General features: G+C 38.3%; 1 protein-coding gene and 1 long non-coding RNA gene across 6 annotated transcripts in view; one reads left to right on the forward strand and one right to left on the reverse strand.

Moving 5' to 3' along the window:
* The window catches only part of Ccbe1 (collagen and calcium binding EGF domains 1), a 268355-nt gene that overhangs the window by 164099 nt on the left and 82556 nt on the right, over positions 1-21700 (forward strand). The gene's annotated exons all lie outside the window — the stretch shown is intronic.
* Positions 1-21700, reverse strand: part of LOC147830056 (uncharacterized) — a 64818-nt gene that overhangs the window by 10529 nt on the left and 32589 nt on the right. The window contains exons 3-4 of one of the 3 annotated variants that reach the window (XR_015443290.1): positions 18653-18849; positions 10375-16425 (exon numbers count right to left, since the gene is read on the reverse strand). The exons of 1 other annotated variant lie outside the window; for it this stretch is intronic. This is a non-coding gene — a long non-coding RNA (uncharacterized LOC147830056). Of the gene's footprint in view, positions 1-10374; positions 18850-21700 lie in introns of those variants that run through there. One more of the 3 variants, XR_015443289.1, reaches the window with a different exon arrangement.

Genomic DNA, 21700 nt, shown 5'->3' on the forward strand with positions numbered 1-21700 from the left:
ATGGAGGAAAAGCTGGAAGCTCTTTTAGAATTGTGTGTGAATAAAGATATGTAAATAGAAAGGAACAGCCCGAGGGTATCTAGGAGAGGAAGCCTTTCAGTTGCCTGAAGACCTGCTGCCTAGGGAGCTTCTTTTCCTCTCTGTGTTCTCACTGGCTCCTTCCAGCTTATTCTCTGCTCTGGAAAAATAAAGCTCTGTACACCAGTACTAATTTATGTCATAAAAGACATTTTCTAATGATTTAATTTTAAACTTTAAAAATTGCATATTAATCTTGTTTACATAAAGCTTCATAAACATTTTTAATGTCTGAAACTAAACTTCATATTGGAGTTGAAGGTTTTTATTTTTTTAGAAAATTATTACTCATTAATACATACCTCATTGGATTCTCTAACATTAACATGAAAATGGGTGTAAATCAAATGTGTTTCTTCCTAGAAGCTGTAAGAGAAAAATAGGCCCTTTAATGTCCAAACTAACTCGTGTGATAGATCAGAATTAGTATTTGTTTTATGCATTTACTTCTGCTACACAAACATCGCTGCCGTCAATATTCCTTCCTCTTTCCCTCTTCTTTCCTCCTTAGCAAGGAATAGAACAGCATTATTAATTTTTCATTTTGCTGTGACTCTCTTTAAGCCACACCAATGGAAAAGACCTGGAAGATAAAAGAGAACAGAATGTAAAGGGAAAAAGAGGACCTGTCACAGACAAATACTCCGTGTTCTCATATGTGGAATCTTATAAAAACTGAGCTCTTAAAGTAGAGAATAGAGATACAGAAGCTGAGAAGGGAAAGGAGAGAAGCAGGTTAACTTGTGCAAAGACACAGCAAGGTAGGAGAAATATGTTCTGTGTTCATTAAACAGAAGGTGATTACAGGTAATAGTATTGCATGATATAAATCAATCAAAAGGACTTTGCAAGTTGTCAGTACAAAGAAATGAGGAATGTTTGAGATGATAGATAACCTAGATATGCTGAGTTGATCATTACACAATATTCACATGTACCCTAACCCTAATCACACTGTACCCTGTAATTATGCACAATTATCTGTCAATTCAATAACAAATTTAAAAATTAAAAAAAAATTAGAAAGACCTGGAAGAATTTCTTACCTCTAGGTCAGAGCCAAGTGTCCCTGAGATGCAAAAGACACCAAATTTCCAATACAAATGTATTTAGAACTATTATATCTTATTTATGATTCCAAGTGGAGAGACTCAATTAAGCTTCAAGAAGGACCAAAAGTAGCACAGAAAATTAGTTTGCCCTCCTGCTGGGAGTTAGGAAAGCTACATAGTATGTAGTAGATACAACTTTTTTTTTTCTTTTGTAGTACTAGAGATTGAAGTACTCAGCTATATGCCTAGCCCTTTTTTATTTTTTGTTTTGAGATAGGGTCTTGCTATGTTGCTCAGACTGGGCTTGAACTTATGATTCTCTGGATACAACTTATTGAAGTAATAGAGTTCATTTTATGCTTTGAAATCAGTTGCTTGTATATCTTGTAGATAATCTTTGTTCTGCTAGGTATTTTATACATTCTAATTTTTGTGCATTATACAATGTAAGCAAAATCTAAAGCACTCAATATTTTGTTTTCTAAGTCTATTTTAATACACTGCAAAAAATAAACTAAAACTGCTTCCTTAATATTTGTGTTCCAGCTTTGACATTTTTCATGAAAAATGAGGTTGTTCTTATAAATACGCGCTGAGCTTCCCAAGGCTGTGTGTGTCCCTGGCACTGTTTTTTAGATTCTTACACATTGGTTTTATTGATACAATCCTTGTAATATGCAAAAGATACCAAATATTTAGCCTTCATCTTATCCACCATTAGAGTTTCCTAAGATAAGCTGCTCTGAAAGTTATATGTACAAAATCAAACCATTTCTTTTTCCATCCTGAAATATTGGCCGTAGAAAAACTTATTGCAAGTCCTTTTCATGGTGGCAATAAAGAAAAATAATACTTTGTCTTTCACTTTAAAATCTTTCTCTAATGTTTAATAAGTGTTTACATACGCCCGATGCAAACTTCTAGATTCTTCGGTGGGACTTCTCCAAGTGTCATGTGCAGCTCACCTGCATCAGGCTTCTTTGGAGGAGGTAACTTGTATATAGTTCTGAGTTCCATCAGTCAAGTACAGGGCCCTGGATTCTGCAGTTTAATCAGCTTCCCAGCTAACTTTAGTATATAACGAAGTAAGAAACCACTGGGATTCAACTGGAACAACTGGGACTTTCTGAGAAAGGAAGCCAAAATGCTGAGGTGAATCCTAGTTATGTTTGTTGGCTGGTTCCTTTAGAAATGGTAAGGAATTTTTCAAAAGAGGAAAGAGGCCACTTCTGGGTGGCCTGATTTTAGTGGGATCTTGGAAGAATAAGTCTTTCTCCCTTGTGGGGTTTGAGAGTTCACCAGTGAGTGTGGCCATGTGAGGAGGGACACGCCAAGTGAGCGCTTCAAGCTCAGGCACACGAGGTGCTTCCACAGTGGGCCCTGGGCATGAGTAGGAGAGTAAGCCAGGATTACTTCCAAGGCGGGGAAGGGATGTGTAAAGGTGAGGCTTTACCATCCCCAGGCAACCTTAAGTCATGCTCCTTCTTGAATTTTTGGCCCAGTGCGTGTAACGCTACCAGTTGCCAGCAGTGTTATGTAAGTTCTTCAGAGCAGTGCTGGCCTCTCTTAGTACATTCCATTTCTCAGTTGAGTGTGAAGCAATAGAACATCAAGAGTAACTTCCTTATTGGCCCTATTAAAACACTAGTATCATTTCTTAGTCTTTACAGGTATTATTTTAAAATGTCCATCTGTATAATTTTAATTATCTACCGTATTCAGTTTATGTCTCATCTGAGGCTTTAGGTTTGTGCTGAGAAACAGAATTCTGCCTTTGTATCAGAAATAATGTTTTTTCATGGATGATACATTCAGAGAAATTCTAGAACCTAGTGTTTGGAAAGGTTGTCAGAACTCATACTGACCAAAAACCCCATAAATTCTTCAAGGCTTTCAGTATCAGCATGGACAACAGAATTCAGTTTCTTCTGAAAATCTCCAGCAGTAAGTACTCAGATTCCACCAAGATAATGCAGTTTAAGGACAGCTCTAATTGTAGGAAAAATTCTTTTAATTAAGCAGAACTATCTCGTGCATCTTGAATTTCTAATTGTAACCTTGGTGAGCAGCTGGAAGAAGTTTAATCTGTCTTGTCCACATCCTTTCACATATTTGAACACCGTGTATCATTCTGTGCCTTTTTTCTGACTTTTTTTCCTTTCACTCTTCTCCAATAGTCCTGTGTCATGAGCCACTCACTCTTGCCAGTCTCATTGGACAGCTCCAGTTATCAGTGACTCTTCAGTATGGATACTGCCGGGGACTGAATCTTATCTCTAAGAGGCTCTGAACCAAGGGTTTAGCAAAACTATTACAGCAGTGCCTCGGTTCATGAACTTAATTCTTTTCCTGACTCTGATGGCAAACCAAGTTGGAGGAGAACTGAATCAATTCAATGGGTAGGTTCAATGTTGACCTTATGGGGAAATTTGATTTGGTTCTTATCCAATTTGGTTTATAGTAGAAAGAATTAAGTTCGTGAACAAAGGTATCTTCCTTTTTTGGACACTGTGTGTTTACTGATATAGCAATGAGACTACCTCCTTTGAGAAGGTAGATGTTTGCAAGTGCTTGCCCTTAGTAAATTTATTTTGATCCCAAATGATCCTTATATCTTCGTCTCATTACAAAGCTCTGCTTAAATTACTTAACCTGGTATTTTTGTCATGAAACTCGCTGGTATGCGGTTATAAATATCACTTGCACCCATTTGTCTTTTTTGCTTCATATCATCAGAATATTTGTCATAATCTTCCCCTGACATTTAAAGAACACAGAATAGAGCTTAAACAAGCAAATTATATCAAGAAAAGTACACTTAACTCCTCAAGTTTAATAATAGACATCCGCGGGGGAAAATGTTGACTGTTTTGAAAGTTACCTATACAGATAATGTCGTTATAGTATCCCTAGAAGATTGGTCAGATATTTATCTTGTTTGATAAGGGAGGGATAATCTCAGAGAAGTTTCCATGTGAGAAAGAATGAAATAACGATTCACTTGGAATTCTTTGGACTCCAAATCAGCTCTGCTTCTGGACAAGACATAACTAGACCTAGACTTACTTCTTTTTCTAGCAGCCCTACTATATTATAAAGCACTAGCTGGACAAACACTGTGTGTCTCATAACATCTTTATTTTTATTTTTTATTTTTTTTGGTACCGGGGATTGAACTTGGGACCTTGCGCTTGCGAGGCAGGTGGCCGAACCATTGAGCTAAATCCCTGGCCCTCATAACATCTTTTCTATGACTTTTTAAGAACAAGTTAGAAAACATTTCTTTTTGTAAAGACCAAATACTAAGTATTTCACAAGCTTTTTTGACCATATAGCTAGCCTCTGTCATAATGTCATAACTGCTTTTTGTAGTGTCAAACCCAGTTAATATGTAGCTGCATTCCAAATAAATGGTACTTACAAAAATAGATGGAAGGATACCTGTTTTAGAACATAAATTATTTTTTTTAAACCTAATAACAGAAAGATTGGGTTCGTTTGTGGAAGTACTTGTGTTAAGAAAAACAGTAGAAAGAAGAGGACTCTATTTGTGTTTTCACCTAAACCAATTTAAAATAATAATAAGTAAAAAAGTACCATCCCAGCCCCTAAGAAGTGGAATGGTAGCAGATTGTCCCTTCTCTCCATTGCCAATCATACTTAAAACCAAGGTAGCCACAGCCCAACTAGAACATGGACAAATTGGAGTTTTACTTTACTGGAACACATTTGACGTGAGTTAGTCCAATTTTTTTAAAGGAGACCTACAATGAATGCAGTGCCTTTCTGGGTCCTATATATAATTTTCTCAGATAAAGGATGAAAATTGAGCTGTTGGCTCCTCTGGGTTAGATCTAATATGAAGAATATAAAACTAATCACAAAACTGCAATCCTAATGCTTAACTGCCTTCTGCATTATTTCCTCAGTGAAAGAAGCATTAAGGAACACTCAGGAGTTTATCGATTTCTCAAAGGTGGTAGCAGTGGATTAAATATACCCTGTTTATAAACGATTTCTGGTGCTCATTGTCTCAGAGCTCAGAATTTCCTGGGTTCGAGATTATGCATTAAAGGTAGAAGGAGGTAGGAAGGATTTACCAAATAGAATCCCATATGAGGCCAGGGCATATAGAATTGGAATAAAAGTCTCTTGTCTATTATTATAAAATAATTTTGTTCAAAAATACAAAGATTCATTGTGTTCAAAATATATCCTAGAAAACTTAACAACCTTAGTTTGATAGAACATGATTTAAAAGAAATTGCAAGTCATGATTTTATTTTTTAATTTTTATTTATTTATTTTTGGTATCGAGGATTGAACTTGGGACCTTGCACTTGCAAGGCAAGTGGTGGAACCCCTAAGCTAAATCCCCGGCCCTGAAAGTCATGATTATTAATGATTATGTAAGTGTTGGAGCATATTCAGGCAGTACAAATTTTGGGAGAACAAGATTGTCTCATTTTAGTTTCTAAACTGACAAATGAAAGTTAAGAGCTTTTGAGGAGCTAGAAGATATAGTCAGACTCATTTAGACCTGGAGAATCAGGATGACGTTCATTATAAATTTCTTTGTCTGGTTTTCATCATTAGATGATGGATCTTGTATCAGTTATCCATTGCTGTGTAACAAAACACCTCATACCTTAACAGCTTATTACATGTTTCTTATTTGGTTGGTGTTGGTGAGGAATTTGCACAGGGCTTAGGTGAGTCCTCTTTTTCAAATACCTCACAGGCTATAGTAAGGTGTTACCTCGAACATATTTGTTTCAAGATTTAATCAAAGAAGGATGTGCTTCTAAATTCCTGTGGTTGGAATTTAGGATTCAACTTTTCATGAGAATGTGGACAAAGGGCCTCAATTTTTCTCTGGTTCTCAGCCACCATCAGTTCCTTGCCAGACAGGCCTCTTGACCATGGCCACATGCTCTATCAAAGTATGGAAGCCACAAGGCATCAGAGAGAGTCAGCCAGCAAGATAGAGGTAATAGGCTTTTGTAACCTGACCACAGAAGTGGCTTCCCATCATCTCTGCCAAATCTATTGGTCAGAAACAAGTTACCTTCTTCAAGGGGAGAGAGTTACACAAGGAGGTAAATACAGAGAGGCTGGAATTACTGGGGCCTTTGAACGTATCTGCCCATTACGGGCCTCTCAAAGAGGTCTCTCTTTGCTTCCAGGCAATTCTTATCCTTCAGTAAAGAAGTTGCCTGTAAATGTCACTAGCGTTTCCACAACATGGCCCACATTTTGCTGTTTTGCCTTGTCCTCCTTTACACTGGGCATTGATGTGCTGGGAATCACTTGCACCCTTTGGCCAGTACACCCTTTTCTCATGTAGCACATTTAGGCTAGTATGTCCCACAATTAAGTACAAATATTTCAGTGTTATTAAATTGTCCTTTTGGGGATGTTATTTAATAAAACAGCTAGGAAATATGTATTGTAGAAAGAGGGCAAGAGTGCCAGGTTTAGAGATATTGGCTATAATATTTGTTTTTGGTTTTCAGTTCCTTTCGATAGTATCCCAGTAGTAGAACCAGAACTGTTTAGGATTATGTTTAATGGAGCTCAGTTGTTCTGGGGAATAATAACTTTATCAGAGACATATAGGAATGGAAACGATGAGAAAACAAGTGTGCATGTGTACTTTGACAACTGAAGATAAACTTCCTTTGAAGTTCTTTGAAGTTTGGGATATATCTGAAATTTACTGCAGAGTTTTTGAGAATCAGCTCATTCATTTTATAGCCATTCTATATTGATTTAAATGCACTCATATTATTCTTGACATCCCTGGTTTATGGGAGCATAAATCTTTAGGTGAATAATCTACTGGACGTATTTAATGAAAAACAAGATCTTTTCTTAAATACAACCTTCCCTTGACAATGTGGTTTATATATAACCACAGTCACTAAAAATATATATTGCATTTATTGGGTACCAGGTACTCTTTAAATAATTTTTAAATAATTCATTTAGCCCTCATAATACTCCTAGAAGTAAGCACTATTATTATTTCTGGTTACAGAGAGGGAAAATTTGCATACAAGAGATTAAATGACCTTCCCAGGAGCACATAGCTTAGAAGGGGTGAAGCTACAAGCCACATTCTATTAAGGTTTATCATTATTCAATTTTGTTTGTTTTTTTTTTGGTACTGGATCAAACTCCGGTCCTTGCACTTGCAAGGCAGGCAGTGGAACCACTGAGCTAAATCCCTGGCCTGAGACTTTTTTTTTTGTACCGGGGATCGAACTCTGGACCTTGCACTTGTGAAGCAGGCAGTGGAACCACTGAGCTAAATCCCCGGCCCAGCCCCGTGTATTCAATTTAGATGGATGAGATAAAAAGTGTATTGAAAACAGAGGGATTAGCAAATTCCTTTGGGGTAGACACATTGAGTGCTATGCACTTTATTTACTTGCTAAGGATGCTTGGCAGCCACATTCCAAGTTTTATGTTACCTTGGTTTGGCTGGTATAGTGCAACAGAGACTCTAATACAGTACACCTTCAGAATCTGAGTTTTAAATTTAGAGACAAGATTAGAAAATGCCATTCTTAATGAATTCTTAATGAATCAGAACTAACATAAAATGGATGAGATTAACTATTGAAAAGCGGCAGCCCAAAAATTAGTTTTGAAGTTTTTAGCTGATGGGATCAAAGGAGTCCCATATATGTCAAGATGCACCTCAAAAAAGAAAAATGCAGTGTGCTTTTTTATTGTTATTTAGTGTCAAAAAGTAAAGATAACAATGCATTTTTGTTTCAGGAAAGTTTGTGTAGATCATTCTTCTGTGTGGCACAGCGGTTGCCAAGTTGTCCCTTGCCTGGCACTTTGCCACTCTCAACTTCGTTTTTCTAAGAAAGCTGACATTTTGCCAGCCCAAGACAGCCTTTTCTTTCTTTGTCAATACACATCTCTCTGTTGCACTGTCTTAGGTAATTCCAGATGCAGATCAGTTTCTTGCATATGCCGCTGAATGTGAAGTAAACTGTAGTTGACAAAAAAAGAAAAGCTGGAGCCTGGTGGTCTTGTTGCAGGATAGAGGGAGAAGATGGAGCCCCAGCGAAGGACATGCACAGGCTTCCTAAGTGCCTGCTTTGCTCCAGGTTCTACACAGACACGGGGCAGCTCACAAGCAACGTACCATCCCACCCTCAAAACTCTTTCAGGCCAGATGAAACAACAAAAATTCATAGAGGCTATTATGGTTTACATCTAGAATGTCCCCCAGAAGGCTCATTTGTTCAGAGATGGGGTTTTCGGAAGATAATTGGATAATCGAGGCACTATAGCTAACTTGCTGTTAGGAGATGGGTCTAGTTAGAAAAGGTAGGTCACCAGCTGTGTGACCTGGAAGGATTTATCTCCTTCCACAGCTCCCCCATTCTTTTTCCTTCCTGGCCACCACAACATGAGCAGCTTTCCTCCACCAGACCCTTCCACCATGCTGTTTCCACCTTGAAGCAAACCAACTATGGACTGAATCCACTAAAAACCATGAGCCAAAATAAACTTGTCCTCTTTAACATTATTATAAGTAATCTAGGGATGATTTAAGAATGTAGGAGGATGAGCATAGGTCTGTGCAAATACTGTACTATTTTATGTAAAGGACTTTGCCCAAGTTTTGGCATCCCCAGGGCCTTCTGAAATCAGTGCCCTACAGATACTGAGGGGCAACTATACACATTCTCCCAAATTTGAATTGTAGTATTTTCCATACATGTCCTTATAAAAATGTATATGTGTTCCTTAGAAAAAAATGCTGTTTTTCCAGTATTTAATCTTTGGCATAAATAGTATCATGACTTACACAGCTTATGGAGCTAGTTTTTGTGTTTTACATTGTTTATCAAAGCATGTTATTTTTATGTGAATAAACCACGATTTATAAGTCAATATGCAAATGTTCTGTGGGATGTCTGGGTTGCTTTCCCAATATTATAGCTCTTAAAAGCAGTGTTGAAGTGCCTTATGGACTCAAGTTTCTCCATGTTCCTGCCGTCAGTTCCTGCATTTAAGACTGGAGCTCCTGGAGTAAATTGTATGCTTTTCAAATTGACTAAGCATAGTATATTGCTCTTTAGGGTGGTTATTCTAATTTTACTTATAATTACAAAGTATGAATTCCATATGTTTATTAACACTAGGTAATGTTAGGCTTTTAGATTTTTGCCAGTCTGGTGAGTGGTAAATATTGCATTTGTGCTTTTAATTTAAAATTCTTATAATTATTGCTGAGAAAAAGATTCAGCAAGAACTCATGGCTATTGAGTACCATCTTGTTGATTCTTCAACACAAGCTGGGGGTGTAGCTCAGGGAAACAGTATGTACTTAGTTTGAGGGACACTCTGAGTTCAGGTTCAATCCTCAGCACCAAAACAAAAATAAAAAACAGAACAGAACAAAAAAGTCCAACACAGTTTCATATCACCAACTTTGATAGTTGTTTTGGGTTGTATGTTCCTCCAAAGCCTCATGGCCTCATAGGTGGGGCTTTTCAGAGCTGGCTGGATCCAGGGCATGTGATCCTGGGATTTAGGAGTAGGATTAAGGTGTGGTGCTAAATTAGTCCACTGATTGGAATTAGCATAGTTCTGGGTATGGACATTGGGAATGCCCAGCCTGGACATTGGTGGCACTACCTAAAAGGCTTGTAGCCTGGATGAGATAAAAGGAGAAAAGGAGGTTTTCTGCTTGCTGCTGCCACCTTCTGCCTGCCACACCATGAACTGTTTCTCCTCTGCCACACTACCCTACCTTTGTGCCAGTTGACTATGGACTGAAACTTAAACTGTGAGCTGAAATAAACTTTTCCTCCTCAAACTTTGGGTGTTATTTTCTGCCAGCAATGAGAAAAGTAATCAAGACAATAGTCTCAATATTTCTTTCCCACATAAAAGTTTAATTATGCTCTTGATCTCATTATTACTGTAAGCAAAACCATAACAGGCAGAATTGCTTGCCCTAGATAAAAGAAGTTACAGTATGATGGGTTTTGGGGGTCTTATTATTATATATAATATATATTTATATATATTATTATACATTATTATTTATTATATATTATATTATCATCTATATTAATATATAATATATTACTATAGATGATAATATAAATAATATAATATATTATTATAATATATATATATTTTGGTCTTATATAGAGATATTGTGGTATAGATATTTCTTATGGCGAAGCTATACTATACTATTTTATTAACATCTGTAAAAATTAGAAATAACTAAATAACTTCTTTTATTTTGTATTTTTTTATTTTTTATTAAATTCTTTTATTGGTACATTTTAGGTATACAGCACAATTACATTTCTCATTGGGAACTTGTATCTTTACATGATGCATCTTGGTTCTTATTTTTTCCCCTTTCCTAGCCCTCCCTTCACCCCCTCCACCCTTCCCTATTTACAAAGACTTTATTTCCATTTTTGCCATTTCTCATCATTTTTCCTTTTAAATTACTTCTTTTAAATTGATAGATAAAAATGAGGGGAAATAAGTTCCTTTTTCCTTGGAATCCTTGGCACTATCCTTATTAGTACGTGCCTTTTTCACGCATGCTGTAGTGAGTACTGCATTTCTGTGTCATGGTCACTTTGGTGATATTAAAGAAAATGCAAATGTTGTGAATTCGAGTTACACACTTCTAGCCCTGGGGCCAGGTATTCTCCTGGGATGTATTTCCAAGGCAGTGCAGTGAGGGCTCTGGAACCAAATAAATAAATTGAGTAGAGCCCCATTCTCTATGCGGGGGTTTTCAGGTATCAGTGGACATCAGAATCACCTGATAACATGTTAAACCATTATCTGGCCCCATCCCACATTCCTGACTCCATAGGGTTTGAGTACAGCTAGATATTGCATTTCGAACAATTTCCAGATGATGTTGGTGCTACAGACCCCACTTGAAAATCACCATGTTAGAGCAATTTACCCCAAAGTAGGGGAGGTACTGGACCAGGAAGGAACTCTCACTCTGAAAGTCAATCCAGGCATAGAGTTGAAGTGTATTATTACAGTCCAGAAGTCTGTAGGTGAATGTATTGATAATTTCTATTTTATTTGTGCTTTTGAGTATATACCACTTATTTTATTTTTAAAAATTTTGATTAGTACATATTTGCCATACCTTCATCATAGGGAATTAGTTACCTTTACAGAATGTTTTAATTTTTTTTGTTGTTGTTGTTTGTTTTTGGTATCGGGGATTGAACTCGGGACCTTGTGCTTGCAAGGCAGGCTGCAGAACCACTGAGCTAAATCCCTGGCCCATGAAAAATAATTTTGAAGGAGGGACAAAGAGGCTATGACAGTTCTCCAAATCAGGCCTTTTCTGTTTTGAGGGATCTCCCAGTGAACTAGATTATCCAATGTTTATGAATGCATAAGGCCACAACATGTAATTAAAAAAATAGTTGCTGATTGCAATTTCAGTGTGCAGTTATGACTTAGGTAAATGGAGAAATGTGGTTTTGTCATTATGTATTACATGGATGTAAATATATCACCTGAACAGCTCAGACATGGCATCTAAAATAACCTAACCTTTCTGTGGATAAGCAAAATTGTTTTGTTTAAAAAAATAAGTTAGTGGACAAAAGGAACAGTAGAGGGCTCCTAGGCTGCTGGTAGAGGCCTGTGTGTAAGCCTGGATAATGCTGCACAGGCCTTTTTTGATAAACAGTTACATGATATGCTATAAATTTTATACTAATTCATTCATATATATGCTTTGAAAATAATAAAGCTAAAACCATTTTCTTTCCATATTGCTTGCATTTTTAGAGGAGTTATGTGTATTTAAAATTAAATTAGTATATTTTACATATTAACATGGTGTGAGTATGAAACGAACTAAAGGTAAAATAAGATAAAGCATTACCTTTATAATCTTCATTTTTATAGTTAGTCTTGTATGGGAGAATTTAGTTAAGCTACTTAAGTTTTCTAAGAAGAAAGTTTACCTTGGTTTGAGTTTCTGTTTTTACTTTTTCAGAAGACAAATGTAGTTTTATAATCTAAGTTGATGGGAAATCCTTTGTGTATGAAATCACTACCATTTCATTTAACCTAACAAAATTCTAACACTGACTATCTTCTGAACTTTGCTCAGAATAAAATGTAATTTCTAGTTGTAATCTTTGTTTTGTCTCTAAGACTTTTGTTTGAACATATATTAAATGCAATGGAATGAAAGCCAAGAATAGCTTGGGGAGGGGAGAAGAGGGAATTAGGATCAAGGTTTCAAAATATTGTGAAAAGGAGATAATCAAATGCAATACTTCCCTTTCATGTTGATATCCTCGTTCTGGTTCCTGACCTTCCGTTCACACTGAAGTTTCTGAAGCTTGGGGCCACTGCTGACCTGCCAGGCAGATGGTCATAATTGCCAGGCAGATGCAGCAGTCTTGTGTGCCATTAACGGGATTTGACAAAAATGGGCAGAGACCAGATAGCACCCCACATAATTTCATTTTGTATAAATGTTCCCTCCAGGTGAAACCTTAATCTGTAATCTTTGTATTCTGAATTTTGAAGTAACCTCACATGGTGGAAGAAGACATGAACTTTGAAGTCAGATATATAAATTCTCTCCTGACTCTTATAATTAATCCAAGTTAATTAACATAACACCTATGAAAAAATTCTTTAATCTGTTAAGTGCGCAATGTAACGTCACAGGATTTTGAGGCTGACATGAAACAACATATGAGACAATGTGAAGCAAATTATTGATCCTCAGTAAATGTGAATAATACATCATCATAAAACTAGACAACATTCACTGGAGGATATGCTACCTTAGGCCCCCAACTGGTCTTCAGAACCAGCAGCTTCCCAGCTACAGCTTTGTAGTGTTTAAGTAGAACATTGATGCAGGTCCATGTTGAGGTGCCATCATTGAAAAGGATGGATTGCATCTACTTCTAACTTTGTTTATTGCTGCAGGTTCTGACTTCAAAGTATTCTCTACGTAAAAAGACATAACCTTAAGTGAATAGCTGTGTAGATGGTCATAAGTGCATTTATTCAGTGTCCAGTAGACATGGAAATGGGCTTTTGAGGCAAACTCAACTATTAATGGCATTTGTTCATCTGGGGTTCCTAAGTGAGAAGCTATGCCACATCCACTGGGCTCCTCTAAGAAGCTGTGCTTATCTGGTCTGTGCAGTGGTGCTTCCTCCCATGCCTTCAGGCCTTTTGCTCCTGAGTTTCCCCACCCTCCATCCTTAGAGCTGGAATTCACTTATTCCCACTCTTCCAGCATCTGGCACACTACCGGTTGTTTGGATAAGTGAATTCCCCGTAGGTGAGTGAACACATAGCCCAGCAGGCATATTTATGTTCTTGTGACACTGTAATGATTCTTTCAGAGAAGAGTTGTTTCTGGAAGCTAAATGAAGGAGTGTGGAGCTCTTCAGAAGAACAGTGTCCAGAACACTTGGCAGTTTTCTTCAGTTTCTGCTGCCTTCACTGAGGTTTTCAGATTGTTTGTTTTTCATTAGGACACAGGATTTATCAAGTGTCATGGGTAGCACATGGACAGCCATTATGCTGGGTTGTCCATTTCAGAACAGTGATCAATAGGAGAGATGATTTGTGCTCACCACACACAGGGCGTGCTCCTGAGCACCTTCCTTGTGGAGACTTTGCTCAGGTGTTAAGGATAACAGCCTAAGCTAGCATATCCTCCAGTGAATGTCGTCTAGTTTTATGATGAGATGTATTATCATAAGACTCTCCTAAGTAGACTCTCTGAGTTTATAAGTCAAAAAGTTTGTAACTCAGATCCCAGAGCACACAGTCTATTGACTTTTGTATTAACTTGAATCACATAATTGTATGAAGCAACAAAGTGCTAAAATAATACTACATAAAAAGCAACTGATTTTTTGAGTGCTTATGTTGCACCAGGGTTTATGATGCTTTGTGTGCTTCATATGATTTTATCCTCATAACTACGAAGTAAGTACTATCATATGAAATCCTGCACGTTAGAATTGTAGAGGGAAGATGGCAGTCATCTGACTCCATATTGGCTAATGAAGAAATCAGTTAGCAAATACAATGAAGTGTCTCAGGATGGTAAGCAAGGTGGCATAACTGGGGTTGAGCCTCCTAACTTGAATGCTAGTATTCTTTTCACGATACTACATTGTCCTTAAGTATTTCTGGGGACCTATTTAGGACATACAAGGATTTTAACATTGTAAGATGATCGTATTAACTATCACTACTACCACCAGACAGACACCATATCAGACTTTCCTGAATACTGCACCCAGTACCCTCCAACCATGACCTCCTGCCCCCATCTCTCCAGCTGTGTCTCCTTCCATTCTTCTCTGTGTGCGTTTTTCCTTTCCCAAGTCCTGGGCAGACTTTGTTCAGTCCTCTACTCATCCCTTACTTATTGCCTTTTCTGAGACATTATCATATGGCTATTCTGACTCATTAAGACCCAAACTGTATCCCATGTCTTCTAACAATGATTTCTGGCAACTTCCCCCAGTTGCTTACTATTCTCAGAAAACTGGTGACTTTGAGGGTCCCTCTGTTCAATCATACTATGTACTACATGCTAATTCAATGGCTCCCTTTTGTGTTTTGCTTGGGTGTCTTGGCTCTCTGAATGAGTTGACATTGAAGCTATTACCTTCTTGCCTTATACCAAATCTTTAAACATAATGAGGCTGTAATTCATTTGTGTTGCTGCTGGGCAGCTCCGAACCACCAGAAATGCATGCATGACTGTTCCATTAGGTGGCACAGGACAATCCCATCAGGTAATATAAGCCTCCTGATGGGACAGTCATGCATGTACCTCCAAGCCAGCAGGAATGTGTTAAGTACACAATAGATATTCAGTAATTTCCTTTTTGTTTCTGAAAGCAGAGCCCCCTCCCCAGTCTGTTTTATTCTGCCTCCTAAGAAGCCTGGTTTCATAGCTCATGAAATTCTTGAACAGGAGAAGGAAAAACATCACATGTGGTTGAAAGTCAATGTGGTTTTTATTTTGATCTTTGAATGCGTCTCTTCTCATCTTTCACATTGGCCAGGCATGGATTAAGCAGTGTTTCTTGTGCCTGGGTTATTTCTTTTTTAATGGTAGGAGTTTTTTTTCAGTAATTGCATGGCCATCAAGTTAATTTTGGGGATATCATATCATTCAGGTTGTGCTGTGATCCCTTGTTATTTTGGAAGAACACTAAGTACTCAGATGTATTTAGAAAACAACCTTTACTAGTGAATGCTGTAGTTGGATTTTTGGTATTTTACTTTAGCAGTTTTGTACCTCAATTTACCTGGACATTGCATATAGTCAGAATGGAAGAGTTTGTTCATTGACATAAAACATCCTATTAAAACACTACACTTAAATATCATAAGCAATTTAAAAAATAATGAGAAACACTATTAGAATAAGACAATGTGAAAATACTTTGGAAATCTATTATCTTCAGTAACAGTAACACCTAATGCTATTAATAAGATCTTTGAACAGAAAACCGTTTGTGAGATATAGACGTTTTAGGCAGGGTTTATTTGCTTACTGACTAGTTAAGTGTGCAGCCATCTAAATACAAAAGAGGTACATCAACTTTTGGGTCTTTGACTTAAAAACCAGTCTGACTGTAGGCTGCAGAAAAGGACCTAATTTTGCTGTCTGAGACTTGCATATCAGATTCTCAATACAGGGGCCAGAACAGTTTGGTTTCACTTTTCCCTGCCCTTCGCTCTAACTCACACAGCAGGATGCCAAAGCTGACCTTTGGTCATCTCCCATCAAACAGCAGGTGTCTTTTTCTAAACAGCCTTCCTACACATAAGGAGAGTGCCCTGGAGGGTGTGCCAGCCCTCAAAAGGGCATCTGATAGTGTTGGGAACAGGAAAAGGGGACGTTACTAGAACCTCTGGAGTAAGTCCTAGTCTCCTGCAACCCACAACAGCACAAGTGAATTAACTTATTAGACAAAAAAGAGGAAAATAAGACTTAGAGAAGAAGCTGAGCTTTGAGACTGATCAGTGCTGCTCTGGGCAGCAAAGACAAAAGACCCCAAGCTTGCCGCACCTTTATTTGGTACGTTGGGAGTAACAAATGTAACAGATGACTCAGAGAGCAGCAGCAGGTGAAAATCCTAGAACAATGAGGAACTATGTAGATGAAGATTTTGTTTCTCCCGGGATGTCTCCCAGCTGGTATAGTCCTGCCCTGGAGCATCACAGCATCACCAGACTGTTGAGGCCTTAGCTGTGATTGGAGGCGAAAACGGAGTTATGTCTTGACATGCCATAGCTGGCCTGTAGGCAGGAAAACTAGGCTCTACTCATGATTTAATTGTGAAATGATTTTTCCCCAAGATTATGTGGAATTGCTCCTGACATGATAGACTTGAACTGACAGGACAAAGCTCTGAGGAAGAGATGATCCAATGTCATGTCCTCATACACTCTGTGATCATCAAAGCTACACAGCCCGCTGGGATTTGAGGATATTGGCACTGTACCCTGTGCTCTCTTAATCATTTACCTTTATGATTGGCCACTTGTGTGGCTGTCTTCATGGAAGGCATCTCAGTACCCAGGTTCCTGTGGCTTTATGGAAGGCCTGAAGGTACTTTGTAAGTGGACAGTAGAATGACTCCCCCTACAGGCACAGGCTTGTTTTCATAGAGGAGATGGACTATTATTGCCTTCCTCTTGGGTAGCGAGCTTCAGTTAATCACAGATAGGCTTCTTTAAATCAAATACATCTAGAAGTGCACATATCTTAGATTTCTCATAGTATTCATCACCCATGACGAAGATTGTCCTGTGCAATTATGTGACGTTGTGCTGTTCAGAGAGCCTGGTGGGAGAGGCCCACGACTGAGCACTTTGTCCTGGCTCTGGCTTTTGTGCCACCTTAGACATTTCCTCTGTCTTGGTTTCAGCTCCTCTAAGAAGAATTTAACATTTTCTCACTGTGACCTACTACTAGTCACAATAGTTTTCAAAATAAGATGAAATAAATGCACATGAAATCACTTTGACAATCTTCAAGTGCTAATCAGTTATAAGATTATCATTACAGTTCAATTATATATGTATGTGTATTCCTAGTATTGGGGATTGAATCCAGGGCCTTCACAGAAAACTTACATCCCCAGCCCTTTTTATTTTTTGTGACAGTGTCTCACTAATTTCACTATGAACTAGCAATCCTCCTGCAATCCTTCCGGAGAGCTGGGATTATAGGCATTTACCACCAGATTCAGCTTACAGTTCATATTTTTATAACAACTATAATAGAATGGTAGATATTATTTATTAATCATACTGTATGAGCCAAATATTATGTTAACCACTCCATATGTGTTATCTAACTTCACTCTTGAGGTGTAGGTACTGTTGTAATTCTCATTACAGTATACAGTTGGAGAAATTGAGATACTGAAAGTCTAAGTATAAATTGTCTCAGACCACCTAGATAGTAAAAGACTCAGGTTTTGAATCCAGAAGGTTCAATCTCAAGGACTGTGCCCTTATCAGTACACACATAGGTCTCTACTGAAATAGTTTGGCCTCTGCCCATGTTGGAATATGTCTTATCTCCATTACTATTCCTGCACCAGAATAAATCCTAACATGTGCCACTTCAACTGGCGATTATGTCAATACCTTATGCTAGTGAAGGTCATGGAGAACGGACATTTGTTTCATGCCGGCAGGAGTATTTACTGATAGGACTAGCTGGAGAGCAGTTGGCAATCAAGAGCCCTTAAATCCCATTTAGGAATACATAGTAAAGTAATAATCAGGTTTCACGTAAAAGATGCCTATTAAAAGATTATAGATATAAGCATCAAAATTCAGACTACATATTCAACAATGAGAAAAAATAGTTTACCCCTCTGATAGGATTTAATATAGCCAATAAATGTTATGTGTTCACAAAATATTTAAAAACAGAAAACAGTATTTATATTGTCTCATTAAAGCCAGGGATAAAATAATGAATACTGTCCATATTTTGTTTAAATACATGTACATTATGAAATAAACAGTATTTGTGAATAGGATTATAAAATGTGTTGTTTATTCGTATTTTATATTCTCCAAACTTGTATATTCACAATCTATTTAGAAAAAAGAATCTGGGCAGGATTTAGCTCAGTGGCACTGCACCTGCCTGGCAAGCTCAAAGTCCTGAGTTCAATTCCCAGTACAGGAAAAAAAGAAAAAAGAATCATTAAATTTTTTTCTCAAGAAAAGTTCACTATGGCTAATGAATCTACTGTTTCAAGAGTAGAATTTCTCAGATTTTTTTATGCTGCAAAGCCTACAGATTTCCTGTAGCATTTTGTCCACGTTAAAGTACGTACCAATAACAACAAATACCAAAAAGAACCAAAGTGCAAACAGAACTTGTGGCTTGGCTTGTGAGAAAAGGGTGATGAACATGTCTGATTCCTTTTTAAATTACTGGGTTTTTTTACCTGAGCCTAGGGAGAGGCCATCATGGGAGGAGGCGGTCCTTGGCTCCCAGGAAAAACCAGCTCTGTGTGGGTGGGAAGTAGAAATGGGCTCTACAGAGGTGGCTTTGGACACATTGCTGATTCCCAAGGCCATGTGCTTTCCCAAGATCCTCTTGGAATTCCCTGCAGACCTTCCAGTGTTTGGGGAACTATTTCCCCTAAAAAGAAAAAAAATGAAGGCAGTATTTGGTCCAGACTCATCTGCTGTCCACATAACTCATGAATACATTTCTTCATTGTCATCACAGCTAAGAACCAGGAAAATCTGTATCACAAACATAGTTGTGTTGAAATCATGATATAAATCCAAAATCATAGTTCTGATCATTTCAGTGTCAGAGTTTGGGGATTTTTGTGTATATAAAGCTTTTAAGAATTTGGCTCTTACTCTTTAACTTTGTGTGGAAATTCTTTTTTGCTTAAAATAGTTATCTTGACTCTGTGGGGCAATATTTCAATACATATTTAGCACAGGAGATTATTGGCAGTGAAGGTTAATGATTTCACTTAAGATTATAAAATCTGCACTTCTGGCTGAGGGATGAGGACAGATGGATTGAGTAACAAGACAACTTCAGCCTTCAGAGAATATGATTCCAAAGAAATAGCTTTATAGTCCCTTTGACTGATGAAAACTAAGAAAAATCTATTAACTTTTTTTTAAAAAAATCACTTTGAAGAAAATAGCCAGTTGCATTGGATTGATTTGTGTTAAGTGAATGATCTTGAAACTTTGAAAAAATGTTTCAGAAAAGGAAATTAGTTTGCTCATTTTCGTAATCATCCAAATTCAGTTTACCTTCAAAATTATCATGGAAGTTAGGTATATACTGATCTGGTAGATGGTATCTTATTGGGAAAAATGAATTCTAATATTCTGAGTCTTAGTCGTTTGTTTCTTTCTATGGGTTTTTAAGGTATTGGGCTGGATGTGTGTATGTAAAACTGAAATTCTTTGCCCCTCATTATATGGACACCTTTCATGTTCATCTGGGAAAGTTCATTGCAAGACGTCTCTTAGCAGAAGTTCAAAAAGATAATTCTCACTTAAAAACTTGACCGTGATTTTTTAAAAAATCAAACAAGCTGAGTCGCATGGAACACATGCCGAATCAGCCCTCTGCAGACAGGCAGGTCTGCCCATGCCCTACCGAGGTCCCCAGTCACTCGGAACACACACCTAATCAGTCCGCTGCAGACAGGCAGGTCTGTGCATGCCCTACCGAGGTCCTGAGTCCCGCGGAAGACACTGAATCACCCCGCTGCAGACAGGCAGGTCTGCCCATGCTCTACCGAGGTCCCCAGTCGCTTGGAACACACACCGAATCAGCCCGCTGCAGACAGGCAGCCACCTGATTCCACACTACAAAGACGCAGAGGACACCAGACCACCAGACCAAGGTACTGAGTCCCACTGTTCCCGGACCAGAGGTAGGGGCTTCTGAGCCATCGTCCCACTGCTCCTGGTCCAGAGGAAGGGGCTTCCCGGTCACCATCCCTCCTGCTGCTCCCAGCCCTGAGGAAAGGGCTTTTGGTCAACCTTCTGTCCCACTGCTCCTGGCCCAGAGGAAGGGGCTTCCGGGCCACCATCCCACTGCTCCTGGTCCAGAGGAAGGGGTCCCCTGGCCACCATCCCTCCGGCTGCTCCCAGTACACAGGAAAGGGCTTTTGGGTCACCATCCCTACCGCTGCTCCCGACTCCTGTCCCACCTCACCCAGCTCAGAGGAGGTAATCCGTGCAGGCACTAACAGCCCCCCACCCCAGTCGAAATGAGAAAACATGTAAATAAGTCTCAAAACCAGACTTCCAGATCACCTACAGCAACCCCAAAGGGAAAAAGGATGGGACACTCTGATACTCAACCACCTGGACCCACTGAACTGGCAACAAAAGGGGATCTGGAAAAAATGAAATCAGAAATAATTTCGCAGGTAACAGGAGAAATTGTGCCCCTAGTGCAAGACATGATTAAGAAATCTAGAGAGGAGCTCAGGAACATGATGGAGTCCCAACATAGGAAATAAATGGAATCCATAAAACAGATGCAAATAGATTTCCAGGACATGAAAACCTCCATTGAAAGTCTACACAGCAGAATGAGCTAATGTGAGGACAGAATTTCAGATCTAGAAGATAAGATTGGAATTAGAGACCAGGAAAAGAAAATTTTCTTCAAAATTATAAGGGAACATGAGAAATCAATCCAGCAGCTGCTAAATGATGCCAAAAAGAATAACATAAGACTGATTGGGCTCAATGAAGAAACAGGAGAGAGTGCAGATGACATAAAAAATCTCTTCACAGAAATAATGGCAGAAAACTTCCCAAGCAGCGGAAAAGAGCTTGACATACAGATAAGTGAGGCATATAGAACTCCAAATAGGCTTCATCAAAAAAAATGTACCTATAGGCATATAATTGTTAAGATTCCAGAAACTCAACAGAAGAACAAAGTTCTCCAAGCAGTCAGAGAAAAGAAACAAATCACATACAAAGGAAAGCCCATCAGAATCACAGCAGACTTCTCAACACAAACCATCAAGGCAAGAAGAGCTTGGAGTGACATATTCCAAGCCCTAAAAGAAAACAGCCTCCAACCCAGATTGATGTACCCTACAAAACTATCTTTCAAAATGGATGGAGAAATAAGATACTTTCATGACAAAGAGCACCTGAGGAACTTGGTGAATACCAAAGCAGCACTCCAAAGAATTTTACACAATATCCTAGGAACAGACATTGAGGATCACAACCCCAGGAAGCAAAGCAGAATGAACCCATCTGGCAGGACAAGAAATTAAATGTAAAGGGGGAGAACCCAACAAAAGGAAAAAGTCATGGCAATGACAAGTCAATACGTTTCAGTTATAACCATCAACATTAATGGTCTCAATTCAACAATCAAAAGAAATAGACTGGCAGAATGGGTCAAGAAGCACAATCCAACAATATGCTGCATACAACAAACACACTTCATTCAAAATGAAACTCATAGACTGAAAGTTAAA

The sequence above is a fragment of the Heterocephalus glaber genome, unplaced genomic scaffold (assembly GCF_053883595.1).
Source record: "Heterocephalus glaber isolate CG9 unplaced genomic scaffold, H.glaber_assembly_v1.0 deba00000331, whole genome shotgun sequence".
In the NCBI taxonomy this organism is placed as follows: Eukaryota; Metazoa; Chordata; class Mammalia; order Rodentia; family Bathyergidae; genus Heterocephalus; species Heterocephalus glaber.